The sequence below is a fragment of the Chionomys nivalis genome, chromosome 23 (assembly GCF_950005125.1).
Source record: "Chionomys nivalis chromosome 23, mChiNiv1.1, whole genome shotgun sequence".
NCBI lineage: Eukaryota > Metazoa > Chordata > Mammalia > Rodentia > Cricetidae > Chionomys > Chionomys nivalis.
Genome location: NC_080108.1, coordinates 28,535,138 through 28,547,682, shown reverse-complemented (window position 1 = coordinate 28,547,682; position 12,545 = coordinate 28,535,138). Strand labels below are relative to the sequence as shown.

The window sequence follows — 12,545 nt, the reverse complement described above, 5'->3', positions numbered from 1 at the left end:
TCAAAGCAGTGGAGGGCTGAGGTTCACACAGCATGTTGGTAGGTGGCTGCATCCTGTGCTCTCCTTGTGCCCTGTGTGCCTTCTGTCTGCCTCTCTGTACACTGAGCTTGGGGGATGACCCTGCAGATGTTGCCTGTCCTTCTTCCTCCTGAACAGTAACACTGTTTTTCTGTGCCAAACCCAAGCTCCCAACTAGGCCTCCTTGCATTCTGATCACCACCTACAACGTCCTTCTATCAGCCATTGGTGTGCAACTGCTCCGCTGCTGATCCCCTGGTCCCTGACTCAGTCCTTGGGGACACAGCTTTGCCTCCTCCATTTCCAAGATGCAGACATAGAGCAGTGCAGATGAGTGGAATGGTCTGTGGTTCTACATAAACACCAAAGAGCTCACTTACGTTTTATTTGAATATATGGATGGAAAGGGGGGGTGCCCTGTTTTCATTTCACAAGTGTATCCAGTGGAACTTCAACCCATATAACAACCTGTGTTTCAGAGAATGAAACAGGGATGGAAAGCCCCCTCCACAGACTTGCTGGTCACTTGAGGTAGACAGGTCTCTACCCTGAGCTGCTAGCCTTTCCAGCCTCCTGACACGCATAGCCTGCTATGCATAGACATGTGTATGTATAGCATAGACAGGAAATTGGAATGGAGCTTATTTGTGCAAAAGAATTAAGCATGCGTGTGCCCTGCCCTCTGAGAATTGACCACCACTCCAGCACCAACCCCTGCTAAGAGTTGTGTATCAAAACCCACCCCCATCTTTATGGGTTTGACACCACCACCCTGCAAAGCACACATCCGGCTCATGAACTGTCAGGGACATCCTCAAACTGTAGCACCTCCCCCACACAAATGCATTGTAACTCATGTTAAAGTTCACCCAGGTCACTGATATCACACTTCTTATGTGTGCGCGTTTGCAGATAACCTATAAAAGGAAGCATATGTGTGAGGTTAAATTATTTATAGATTACTGCTAGTACACAGCTGATCAGAATAGCATTATCACAGAAAATAACAGAAAAGGGTTTCTTAATGAAGTGGACAACACAGGAGCTTCTAAAGACCAATCCCTGGTTGGTCCCTTTGTTGTGCTGGGAGATTTCCTTCCCCAGGGCAATACAATAGCAGGGAGGACTTCCTGGTCATGAGCATCCTCACAAATGAACATTAGTAAGGGTTCTTTTTGGAGCTTCAGTTTGAAAGTTAATGGTTTTAAAGCATCCTATATTAACTTCGCCTTAAAATAACTGAAGGGACCCTAGGATGCTCAGGGATGGCAGATGATCACTGCCCTGGCTCCATCACCATGACAACGCCATGCCCCAGCATGTATCCCCATTAATGGTCCATCCTCTTTGTACCCACGCTTTGGATACTGTGACTCCCCATCCCCACAGCTTTCCTTGGGAACTGTGATGTCCTTTATGTGACCATGCAAGGGAATGAATGGACAGAGAGTCTCACGGATGAACTCAGAGAAGACATGTTGGTTCTCTTGCCCCAGTCATTAGAACATGCCTAGATGCTGGTGTGCTCCTCATGTGCTTCCCTTCTGTGGATCCAGTGGCAAGGTGTTGCCAGTCAGGAAAGCACTAGTTATCTGAACTCAGCTTTGATGCCTTTGCTACATCTGTGGGAAGACACAGCCCACAACAAGAGACCATGAGAAAAAGTAGCAAAAGGCTGGACCATCCCCAAGGTGGGGCTAGAATCTTCAGGAATGGGAGAAACTTACATTCACACAGATTTTGTGTTAGCATGAGTGTATAAATGAGCTGACCAAGGTTGTGTGCATCTGGTAAGCTTTTAAACAATCAGCTTCTCAAGGAAAGCTGGTTTCTATTGAAATCATTGTGCAGCCATGTACAGAGGGACTACTAAGCCATGCAGATGCTAAATTCTCAGACAGAATCCTCCAGGGGCACATACCAAATTCTCATTTCACCTATTCATTCATAAGGGAACCAACCGGAAGGCAAGTCATCTAAGTCAAGGAGTTTTTTAGTAACTGCGATGTACAGTAAGTTAGAAAAGAAGCCTAGGTGTAGGATACTGTTAAACTACCTCTACAGAGCACCATAACACATTTGAGGTCACTTTTTATTAGGCAATAAAAATATAATTATCCATTTTACAGGCAGACCTCTGACTTTTGCATTTTTATCAGATGTACATCCTTAAATATTTATGATGCTTCTCAAGAGCTTCAGAATAAGATCAAGCAGGCTTGCCAGTTTATGTTGAGGCAGAATATCAAGATGTTAAGAAATCTCAGCCCCCTCTCCCAACTTTTCTAACTGGAGAGTAAATTTTGGGGTAATAATTAGATTAAAAAATAAGATGACTGCTAAATGATAAGGACTGGGTAGTGCTATCCCAGGTACCTTTGGATTTATTTGCATGGTGAACTTGCCCAGGGTGTGGGTACGATGGCAAGCGGCAGCTGACAAGGATCTCCAACATACATTCCTACCTCCTGATATCCCATCCTCTATCAGGGATGTGCCCACTGCCTTGTCCTTGGTAAACATTCAGAGAAAGTGATGACTGTCTCAAGAATGATGCCTTCCCCAACATGTATCAATCCTCCACAACAATCCAGGCAAGGAAGAATGGGGGATCTTGGTAAGGGACCCTTTCCTAGCCGAGCCTTCCCCTGAGATCACAGCCCCAATCAACACTGGGTTAACAACCTGGGGACAGAATCCACTCAAACTGCATGCTGTTCACTGCCCTACAGATAATATGAGGCCACAAACACATTTTATTTAAGTTCCTAAATTTGGGGTCACTTATCACAGCAATGGTAGCATGCCTGAAGTGAAGGGTGTGTGCACCCAGATGTGCAGCTCTTGAGTGACCTTTTTCATGGCACTTTCTTTGCTGGAAGAGCGTCTGCCCTCCTCTGCTTCCCTCACTCCCATTGTTGGATGTGTTCATCTTTCCTTTATTGATTCACTTGATTCATGGTCAGATTCAGTTTCTCTTCTCTGCAGCTATGGTGGTGTCCTTGGACATTGGTTAGAGAGACTGGAACCACAGGTAGTAAGGACACTTTTTTTTTTTTTTTTTTTTTTTTTTTTTGGTTTTCTGAGGCAGGGTTTCTCTGTAGCTTTGGAGCCTGTCCTGGAACTAGCTCTTGTAGCCCAGGCTGGCCTTGATCTCACAGAGATTCAACTGCCTCTGCCTCCCAAATGCTGGGATTAAAGGCATGAGCCACCACTGCCTGACTTTGAGGACAGTGTTAAGTTCAGAAAAGCGTGCTCCATTCATGGACAAGAGGGAAGAATTTCCTTAGTTGGAATCAATGCTTCAGACTTGCAGAGACAGTCTCCCCCAGAGCTGTGTGCCACTTGCTTGGTCTTGAGCCACTGCCCAGTATTGGAGTGAAATTGTTTTTGCCATTCTTTTCTCAGAGTAGTATGTACAAACACATTTTCTGCTTGCGATTGCAGTCCCTTTATCAACCTAAACAGCTGATCTTGGACTTCCTGTTCATCTGTACAGAAGAATTATGAGTTCTTTTGCTGTTCTAGACTATGGAAGTTGCCAGTGCAAATTTGTGAAGGCATGGTACTCCACAGGACTTTGCTGGGTTTCTAAGGTTATTAGTTTAAGGATGTGTTTGCAAATTAATGCCTGGATAATAACATCAGCTGTAACAAGCCAACCTCTTCCTGATGCTCCTCAATATTAGCCCTGTGTTTATTGGAGCCATGCTACCACAGAAGACACTCTCCTCATTTCAAATGGGAGACAGCGAGGACCAGGGGCATGGATCAGTGATAAAGCAATTGCCTAGCTTAAAGAGGCTCTGTGTTCAATCCCTAGCAAGCCAGAAAATAATTTTTTAAAGTGAGGACTCAAGATTAGAAGTCAGTTGTCTTTAGATACTGTGAAATGCCTGTGTGGATTTAATATGTGTTTCTAGTATCTAAAAGAGTAAAAATACAAATAACTAAATAAGAAAGCAGTTAGTGTAGTCTGTAAAGTTGTTGAGGAATGAGAGAAATCAAGTTGATAGTCTCAAATCATCAGGATGGTGGCTGTTCATGCCATTGTTATTTTCATTTTTGTGTGTTTACTAGTTTGATCTGTTTGGAGAGGCAGTTGCTTGAACACTGAATTTCACTGGCGACTGACATGTGAATTTTCAACTGCAGTTGGTCTATTTAAGCTCTAAAGTTCTCCTCTGCTTGTAAAATTTCAATTATTTTCTGAAAATAAGTGGAAAATTCCCATGTCTACTCCTGTAGCCATATATGGGCTGTGAATGTTAATGTCCATTCTCCTGAAACTGCTCTTCAGATGAAAGAAAGGAATGGGGGAGCTTAACAATGTTATTAGGGTGTTGCACTGTGTCACTCTTTGCGATGGGGCAGCAATGCAGATTGCTTGGTAAGAAATAGACCATTATTGTCACCTTCCGAGTGCAGCCAGTGTCCCCTGCACATTTTTCTGCGAACTTGTTTTTTCCCTTTACTGTTATTTAATCATACTCTATAATGTCAATATTCTCCAAGTGCCTTAGAGAGATTTTCATATTGACACCAAGAGCACAGCCTCCCGTGGACACCTGCTCTCCCTCTGCTTCCCTGCAGCATCCTCACATGGTTGTTTGGCTTTCAATTGTCTGTTGGTCATTTGGATTTCCTCTAAGTTGGACATTCAAAGTTTTATCAACCCATGTGTCTTTTTCTCCTCACTGGGGAGTTCCAGGCATAGATTCTGAAACCAACCACTTCTTTATTATAATTTCCAAATTTTTCTTCCATTCTCTTACATAATTTTGTCATTCTCTTACATATTTTGTCATTTAAAATTTGGGGGTTTGCTATTATAGGTTTTATTAAAGTTTTTTGGGGGGTGGCTTTTTGCTTTCTATGTCTTCTGGAGCCTCCCTGCATCAGAGGCCAGACAAGTGCTGAGCCTTGCATAGATCCCGTGCTTTAACATGCCTGACTCTGTTTCTTACTGTGTTAGCCCAGGGTGGTCACTGCCCCGTATGGTTGCCTAGGTATCGCCTTTCTCCCTCCAGTGGCTCCAGCATACCCCGTGGTCCTTCACAGGGCTCTCTGCATACTAGCAAACGAGAAGTCAGAGAAAAGCTGAGACCCGGGAGGCAGTTAGGAGCCAGACCTGGAAATGGCCACATCACGTTCTGCCAACCTTCCTGGAGTGGCCATATCTATCTGCATTGGGCCTGTGCTGTGCATTCATGAAGAGATCCAAAGTCCACGTCACGGGAGTCTACAGTCTACCCTGCCTTAAGGTACCAAGTGTGCTCACCCGCGCTCATCCTCTGACACACTTGTAGTTTGTTTAACAAATAGGAACAACAGACAAGAAACCATCTTGTTCTTAATGAATCCCTATGGAATTTGTTGAACTGGTCTTCCCCCCTCCCCCTAAGATGGCCAGCTCACTTTATGGATGGCCAGTTCTCTTGGGATTTCATGCATTTAAGATTCTCTACAGCCGGGCGGTGGTGGCGCACGCCTTTAATCCCAGCACTTGGGAGGCAGAGGCAGGCGGATCTCTGGGAGTTCGAGACCAGCCTGGTCTACAAGAGCTAGTTCCAGGACAGGCTCCAAAACCACAGAGAAACCCTGTCTCGAAAAACCAAAAAAAAAAAAAAAAAAAAAAAAAAAGATTCTCTACATCTTTGGTTCTTTCAGTTACTAAAACTCTCATCTCCAAGTGGCCGGAGAGTGCCCAGCCTGTTTCCACAGAACTGTCAGGCTTGGTGCTGACACTAGGGGAACTGTCACAGCTGCAGCCTGTGGGCTTCCTGGATGTTTTCCTTTCGTTAAGAAAGCAAAATGTTTGTCACACAGAGAGAGCCCAGCAGGTTTCATCTGGAATTTTAGTGGTTTGTAGGAAAACTGGCCGTCTGAATACTTTTAGATACGAGAAAAACTGGGAGAGCATGGGAGAATTGCCGTGATCAGTTGCTAACATGACATATGATGGTTGGGTATGATACAGCCAGGAACAAAAGCAAGTGTCTGGTCATGAAGGGAAAGGTGAATAGGTCTAAGGTAGGAAATTAGGCACATATGCCTGCATCATATGCCAGGTTTTTTTCCTTACTCAGTCTTACACTGTATACATGTAAACACACAGACACATAGGCGCATGTGCGCACACACACACACACACCTACCCCCTCCCTCCCCTTTGCCACTGGTTAATCATCATCCTTCCATGTATAGAATGAACTTAACAGGAAGACAGATTCTTCTCAGACATGTCAAAGCACTGACTCTGCAACAGAACATTCTCAATCTACAACATTCACACTTGAGAACTATGCAGCTGACTTATTTTTAAAACATCACCTGGAAATAATGCCATGTTTGAAGTAACTTAGAGCTTTCTGTTGGGCCACTCTCATACCTACCCTCATCGATCGGGTTGAAGCCCATAGGCCACGGGTTGTATGTATGTAAACCCTGCATCCACTTTTTTCTTTATCAAAACTATCTTGGCGTTTCTTGCTTATCCTCTTATGTTTTATAAACTGGTCGTCAACCGAAAGCTCCTAGTCTGTCTGCATTCAAATGCTAGAAAATCAGCATCATCCAGACAGTCTCCTGTCCTGTGCCTTGGGAAGGTGTCTTCTTTTCTGAAGAAGAACAAAGTCAAAGTGTCTCTTGCTTTTGCTTGTGCTCCGTTGGTTGATTCACAGACTATTCTGTGATGGCTCTTATAAAATAGATCTCTTTATTGTATTTAAAAATGCTTCACTAACTAAATGGAGGAAAGTATTGATTTGTATATCTTGGTCTTGTTTCATCTATCTAGCTTTACCTGTTTCCTATTAGTCATGAATTGCCTTCAATCTTAGCAGACCTACTAATGGTCTCTATTAGTCCTTATCATTATTAGAGGTTTGGATCTGTGCTCTTCAGTAGACAAAAGAAACTCCCTTCTACCTCTGCTTTCTTTCAAGATGAAATAAAGCAAACAAAAAGATGATCATATGATTTTTCCCTCAACTTTTCTTACATTTTATCAGTATCAGAACTGTTTTGCCTATTTGGGACATAAGATATAATGAAGAATTTAATAAGATTTAAAAAGTGTGGTTTTCTCTAATGTGAGTCTGGAATGAGACCTTACTGTGATGAGTGCAGAATTTACAGAAACTCCCATGCACTCAACCCTGACCTCTCCAGTTCAGTAACCTCCATCACCATGGACCCAAGACAAGATCCTGGGTCCTGCAGCTCCTGGGTCCTGCAGCTTCAGGCCCTACAGCTCTTGAGCCCTACAGTGCTTTTATTTTTCTTTGAATGTCTTTGTCTGCAGCTTGAATAAATTTACCCATTTTAATTTTTCAGCTTTATATGTACACTTATAAGTGACAACTGTCTTAAATTTTTTCTTCTCACTGTTTCTTCATCTCTAATTGTGACCTTGGAGGCACATTGCTTTCATATACCAGTTATACATAAGGTTAAACATTTGACCTAGTTGACTTGAATGAATCAGTGCTTATATGGAAATGATAATAAAACTCCAAGTGCAGGCTAAAGCCATTGCCAATGTTCACTGGTACCAGGTTCTGTCCAAGTTTCAGTGTATTTTCTCCTCCTGCTTCACATTTCATAGTCCCAAGATACAAAGTGGACTTGTGGATATCATTTTCAGTTCCTCACTTAAAATGAAGGGACAAGGAGGAAACAACATGGGAGCAGGCTGTACTGGGTCTCCTTCTACCTGGTAAGCTAATGCTTTCCTCACAGGTCAGACTGGGTGACATCACTTTACCTCAGGTGGGGCATATTGCCAGTATGACTTCACCCAGGTTGGAGATCTCAGGCCTGGGGCCTGAATGTGTTGCTGGCTTTAACCACTCCTGATACCCGCCAGAGCTAAGAGGGCTGTTTGTCTTCTCTGGAAGGCAGTCTCCCCCAATTCCTGCTGAGTCATGATTCTATCTGCAGTAGGCTGAAGGGTGGAGAGAGTGGGCAAGTTCCAGCCCCTGAACAAGTACCTTCCCCCTGCTCTGCCACCATGCATGCATGGTTCACTCTGTGCCCAAGTTCTGTAGCTTTGATTCCTTCCCTAAAGCACATATGTCAGAAATACTCACAGCCCTTAGAATAGAGCCAAGGCTATCTGCCTTGCTAGGACAGATGGCTGGCTCTGCCCATCTCCCACAGCCCTCATGGCTGTAAGCCCCTGGGCCTGCAAGAGTTTCTGTACTCTTGACTTCTGTTCAAACATTCTAAATCCTCCTCAAATGTTCCTTTTAGGTCAGGCAGGGTTCTCCATGATAGAGCACATTCCTGACATTCATAGGGTTGTGGGTATGATGTCCCGTATGACAAAAAATAAACAATAAAATCAGAGTTGGGGCTGGGAAGTGGCTTGGTGGTAGAATGTTCTTTGCCTAGTCTGTACAAAACAGTGACTTTCATCTCCGGGACCCCAAAAAGGACAGACTCACAAAAATCTTATTTTAATTGTAATGGATATACTTGTAAATAATAGCATTATGTTTAATCCAGTCTAAGTTGAGTCATGGTTATTTTCATTTCTACCCATCAGAATGGAGTAAGCACTTGAGTTTAGCATTTCTAGTCCCTTCTGTTCAGTTGTTCAGCATATTCGTTTAGCACTTGGTGTGTTCTAACTCACGGTGTATAGACAAGTAAAAGGTGAGCCCTTCCTTTAAAGACGCTCACACTGCCAGAGGAGGAGGCTGGGAGGATGGAACAGCAGCAGCTGCATGCCAATGAGAGGCTAGGAAAGAAGCCAGACCCACTAGGCTGTTTTCCCTTTAGCTTAATACAAAGCTGAACGAAATGACTGGGTGAATCCATAGCAGAGGTATCAACCTGTTTGGTGAGTTGTTTGGCTCTAATAAAGGCCTTTGTGGAGGTCACAGAGACACATATTTCATAGCTGCGTAACAGCTGGATTTTTGAGCCTGGAAAATGAGAGCATATATCCTCCGCAGCAAGGGAGCTGCACACACTCCAGGGCTAGCACCCTCAAAGGTAGCCGCAACACTGGCCACAGGTTTTCAAAGATGAGAGAGCATATCTGATAGCAGATGGTTTAAGAGAGCTGCAAGGTCAATGGTTTTACAAGTCAGGGCAAGTGTCTTCATGCTCTGTAGCCTTACTGAGTTCACTTCCAGGTCCAATTGTTCTATCAGAATTAGTGATTATTATTCCTTGTGTGTTTTTTCTCTTTGATGTGTTGATAGGGGGTGTTTGTGTGAGTTCAAAGCACAATGTGGAGATATATATATATATATATATATATATATATATATATATATATGTCTGTACACCATATACATGCCTGATGCCATGGGAGGTCAGAAGAGGCCATTAGTTCCCCAGAACTGGGGTTGCAGAGGGTTGTAAGCTGGATTGTGGGTACTGGGAATTGAACCTGGGTCCTCTGGAAGAATCACCAGTGCTCTTAATCACTGAGTCATTATCACAGACCCTCTCTATATACGTTCCACTCAGAAAAATCATTAACTTTGTTTATAAACACAATACTCAGTTGACACACATAATAGGGACAGGGAAGACATATTTCACAAATGCTGTGGCATAAATCTAATATATATATATAGCCAATTTATCCTATAGTAATGGAGCTATTCAAAATAATAAGATTGACCTAAAATGTGCTTTTTATAAGTGCTAAATTCATTTGCATTAAAGCTTCAAATACTCAAACCATGGAGCTAGAGAAGGAAGCTTTAGTGAGATCCTTTCTATTCTGTCATTGGTTATGATTTTTAGACCTAAATCCATACACATTGAGGGACAAAATAAGCAGCTATATAGAAGATATTTTAATACACAGAGAAAAAAATGAATGGAAGTCACAAAGAGTTCCATTTTCCCACACTTGAGGGTGTCACAATTCCCACACCCTCATTAGCATCCCCTGCCAGTTGGAGAGTGCACATGGACACATTATAATGACCGGGTTGTGAACTTTTCAGGTTTGAACAAATGGATAACATGCTTTTACCATTACAGCATCAACCACACCCAAAAATCCTCTCTGTTTGGCTCAGCTCATTCCCCTCTTCTCAATTTAAACTTCTTAATTACAAGGAAAAGGAGACAACAAGAAAAGCAGATGTAGCAAAACATGAAAAAAAAAGTCAGCGCATATCAAAGAAAAAAGGAATTTAATGAGCTAACAATGAAGCATTAAATAATACCTCCGTGATATTTAAGAGGGGGGAAAATGCACTAGAGAGTCATATGGGTCATAGAAGATGAAGTGACCCTTGTTTGGGTTACATGAAAATAATATTCATTTTCACATATAGTAAGTGGTATTTAAATTGAGACTACAAGGTTGGTGGTGGCACGTGCCTTTAATCCCGGCAGTTGGGAGGCAACGGCAGCTGGATCTGTGTGAATTTGAGGCCAGCCTGGTCTACAGAGCAAGTTTCAAGACAGCCAGGGCTACACAGAGGAAATCCTGTCTCGAAAAACAAAAATAAACTAATAAATAAATTGAGACTACAGGGAGAGAGTTTCATGCCTATGAGATTTCCGAAACTCCGGGACATTATTGTATTCTGCAGGTAAATGTGGTGGCTTGGATGAGAAAGACTCCTCCATAGACTCAGGAATCTGAGTTTGGAGAGGTTCATGAAGTGTGACTTTGTTAGAGGAAATATGGTAGTGAGCTTTGAGAGTTCTTTCTGTTTCATACTTGAGTTGAGATGTGGTCTCTCGGCTTCCTGCTCCAGCTACCACGTCCTGCCACTAACTGCCGTGTCTCCCCTCCAGTGATGAGCTCATCACTCTGCAGCTGCTAAGCCCAAATCAGCTCTTCCTTTTATGAGTTGCCTTGGTCACGGTGTTTTATCAGAGCCACAGAATAGTAACTAACTATACAGAAATTAGTACTAGGAAGTGAGTGGCTGCTTAAAGAACCAGAACACACTGGTTTTTAAGAAAGTTGCAAGAGTTTGGACCTTTGAACTAAAAAAGTGGTTGCATAATGTCAGAAGAGTTCAAAGGGACACATTGGTGGAAACCAGGAAACTTTTAGTGCTGAAAACAATGCAGACTGTGGAGGCCCAGCCCAAGGACTGCCAGAGGAGAACAACATTAACACTGGGGCTAGAGGTCATCCCTGTGATATTTGGGCAAAAAAAAAAATCTAGTTGTGTTCTGCCTGTGTGCTGAGAACTTGCCTGAGGTTAAATTGAAGAGTAATGGGCTCATTTCTTTGGCAGAGGAAAATTCAGGATAACACAATTATTGATTCCATGGAATGTTAGGAATAACATTTATGCAAGTCTACATTGAGAAAGAACCAGTAGATAGAAAGAAATACAAAATTACAGTTTGGAGAGGGAAAAAAAAAAACATTTCCTGATGCTTAGTGTTACGCTGGGACATGCTGCAAGAGAGGCTGTAATTGTTAAAGAGGAGGCCTGCCCTGCACTTGAACAAAGGCAAGGGTGCTCTTAGGGCAAGACTCCGCCAAGAATAAGGAGTTTTCTGCTCCCAGAAAGCAACTGAATGAAGTAAACTGCTGCTAATGGGACTCAGGGAGTCCAGGGCCCATCACAAGCTGGCAGCTCAACTTGGCAGTGATGTCTATTGATGTTGGTTTTAGAAGTTTGAAGAATGCAAGAGCGAAAGTTATAGATTCTTTCCTCATTGTTTCTGGGAGGCACCAGGGCTAGGCAGCATGGGACAGGCGTCCATGTGTGAAGGTCCTGGGAGGTTAGGAGATTATGAAAAACCATTTCATAAAGCTGTGAAACTGAAGCCTGGATTTCAGTGGAGACTCGTGAGACATCTGCCGTGAGCCCCGTGTGCGGGTGTGCAGGGAGTGGCCGAGCCCAGGATAGGATGTGTGTTGCAGGCAGAAAAGCTGGAGGGGCAGAGCCATCCAAGCACTTTGATAGCAGAGGAGGAGATACAGGATTTAATATGTTCCCTGCTGGGTTCTGGTTTTGCTTTGGTTCGGTATATCTTCATTATTGTCCCCACTTCCCTCCCATTTGGAATAAGAATATATATTGTGCACAATTGTATATTGGAAGTATGCAAATTGCTTTTTTATTTTATAGGGAAGCATAGTTAAGAAAATACCTTGAGCCTTAAAAGAGACTTTACACTCAGACTTTTGAACAGTGCAAAGCCTGTGAAAGACTAATTTAACTTCTGAAGTTGGACTGAATGCATTTTGTACTGTGGTATGAGCCTGTTGGGGCCAGGAGTGGAGTGTGGTGGTTGGGAATAAGAAGTATTCTCTCCACAGGCTTGGGCATTTGAACAGTTGGTCTTTGGTTGATGGTGCTGTTTGGGAAGTTTAGCAGACATGGCATTGCTGGAGGAAGTAGGTTAGTGAAGTGGAATTTGAGAGTTTCTTGGCCTCTACCCACATCCAGTTCTCCTCTCTGCTTCTTGTACTTGAGCTATGAACCCCAGCCTTCTGCTCCTGTTGCCACGTCTTCCACTTCCTGCCACGCTCCCCACCATAACAGACTCATAACACTCTAAAACTCTGAGTCCAAATG

General features: G+C 43.2%; 1 protein-coding gene across 3 annotated transcripts in view; it reads left to right on the top strand.

Moving 5' to 3' along the window:
- Nucleotides 1-12,545, top strand: part of Otud7a (OTU deubiquitinase 7A) — a 247,668-nt gene that overhangs the window by 146,620 nt on the left and 88,503 nt on the right. Inside the window, exon 3 of one of the 3 annotated variants that reach the window (XM_057756511.1) lies at nt 5,049-5,282. The exons of the other annotated variants lie outside the window; for them this stretch is intronic. The gene's annotated coding sequence lies outside the window, so the exon portion shown is untranslated. The remainder of the gene's footprint in view (nt 1-5,048; nt 5,283-12,545) is intronic. 3 annotated transcript variants of the gene reach the window in all.